This window comes from Musca vetustissima, unplaced genomic scaffold (assembly GCF_032173495.1).
Source record: "Musca vetustissima isolate MV318-11 ecotype Yass unplaced genomic scaffold, APGP_CSIRO_Mvet_v1 utg51583, whole genome shotgun sequence".
In the NCBI taxonomy this organism is placed as follows: domain Eukaryota; kingdom Metazoa; phylum Arthropoda; class Insecta; order Diptera; family Muscidae; genus Musca; species Musca vetustissima.
The window spans coordinates 75,870-77,864 of record NW_026886406.1 but is presented as its reverse complement, the minus strand read 5'-3'; the positions used below and the strand labels follow the sequence as shown (position 1 = coordinate 77,864).

The 1,995-nt window shown below is 38.0% G+C and overlaps 1 long non-coding RNA gene across 1 annotated transcript; it reads left to right on the top strand.

The window, feature by feature from the left end:
* The first annotated feature begins 99 nt into the window (after positions 1–99).
* On the top strand, positions 100–660 carry LOC133333870 (uncharacterized). Its single transcript, XR_009754470.1, has 2 exons — positions 100–479; positions 559–660. It is a non-coding gene; the product is annotated as an uncharacterized LOC133333870 (long non-coding RNA).
* Positions 661–1,995: the final 1,335 nt, after the last annotated feature.

Here is a 1,995-nt window from a genome sequence, read left to right as displayed (position 1 = left end):
TAAAAGCGAACGTCTCAACTATTTTATCATGCCCATGCACTTTTATTGGGATTATTTTGAATAAAATATTTGTTAACGAGAGATATGATGGACAATCACTCACAGATTTGCAGTTGTTATTGCACACACAACATCTACGCTCATCGCTGTGAGAGTAGATATGTGCTCTCTTATTTGTTGTTGGGTTATCAGTGGTGTTGTTATGTCTGCTGGTATTGTTGCTATATTTTCTAGTGGTGGGTTCTATCGATATTGAACTGGCTGTTAATCCAATATTAAATACCCAAGTATCAAAGTCACACAAATTTGGCTTCTTATTTTGACTGAGTAGCTGTCTTTTAAGAGTTGCCCACTGCATTTGGTATGAAGGTGGGAGTTTCTGCAACAATTGGTGGAGTAAACATGAATTATTTAATTCATCTGGCAAATTGGCGGCATTAATTGTGGCAATCAAACTACGAACATTTATTGCAAAGGACGTAAGTGATTGTAAATTATTTTCATCAACTTTAGGGGAAGAATTAATTCTATTTTTTATGGAATATAAAATCTTTTCAGGTTGACCATATAGTAAGCGGAGAACATCGAGGACGCCAGAGACGTTTGAGGGATGTACTAGCATATGTTGGACGCTATGGAGTGCTTCGCCTTTTAATGACTTTTGGAGACGGATGAGGTTTTCGGCGTCTGAAAAGCAGCAAGTAGCGGTAGACCACTCGAATGTAGATATAAAGAGCGGCCAGTCTTCGGGATTTCCAGAGAATACTGGCAATTCTTTTGGAACTGCTTGTCTGGAACTTATGCTACTTTGCTGAAGTTGTGTGTTATTAAAATATTGTGTTGCTATTCTTGAATTGTGTGTTTGGGGGTGCATTGTGGATGAAATAGGTTCATTATTAACAAATGATTGTTCTATAGGTGAGTTACCATTGAATGCTGCGTTTGAATTAAAAATCGGGGGAGCAATTGACGTGTTATAATAGGGTATGTTTGAAAATGTGACAGCAGGTGGGTGTGTGGCGTTCTGTGGGCATGAATAAAAAGGTCGTCGTTGATGACTACTACTGGTGGTGATGGCCGGTGCACAAATAAGTGCGGTGGTTGTGACAGATGAGCATGGATCATTAGGGACCACACGGGAATGGTATAGTCCCGAACTTTGAGGGATTTGATTGGAGATGCTACTTACAACATTATTATTTTGCTCTGCCAGCATAGTGGGAATTTCCAAACGTGTGGTTTGGTTAGGCATATTGGTTTCTTGGAGATTTATATTGGTTGTTCTTTGAGGAGTTTCAACAGAATTATCTACTGGTTGTTTATGGAATGGCAGTTCATTTACCCAATTCCGAATAGATTGGGACCTATTAGACGAGGCGTTACTTATATCATCAGCTTCTTGGAGAAGCTGATATTTCTTATTTAAGTATTCGCGATGTAATCTAGCTTGCTTCTCATTTAGTGCTCGCTCTTCTTCAAGTCGTTGAAGCTGTAATTGAACATTACGCGATTGGGACAGTTGAGATCGAACAGAGAGGTGGCTGGTGATACTATTTGCAGGTGAAGTTGAACATTGTGGGCACCGAAAGGGTATGTTGTCTCTTATGTTAACGCAACTTGCGTGAAAGTATTTGTTGCATGTGGTACAAGTAGCCATTTTATCGTCGGGTGACTTGTGGCATTGCGAACAATTGTTATCATTTTGTTGTTGACCCTTTGCAATGTCTTTATCCATTTGTACTTACTGCGAAATTGGCAATGACTTTTACGATGTAGGTGATTTCGGTAGAACCTTCGTATCGCAAAAAGAATTTTAAACTGTTATAGCGGCAAATAGGCCGAGATAGTGACTTCCACGGGATTTTGAATAAAATACAATTCGTTTAATAAAAGATCTTGATTTATTAAACGCAATGCACTTATATTAAAATTCCTAAATAAAAAACATAATTAGGATTCGTAGAAAATATATATATATAAAAAATAGACATACTT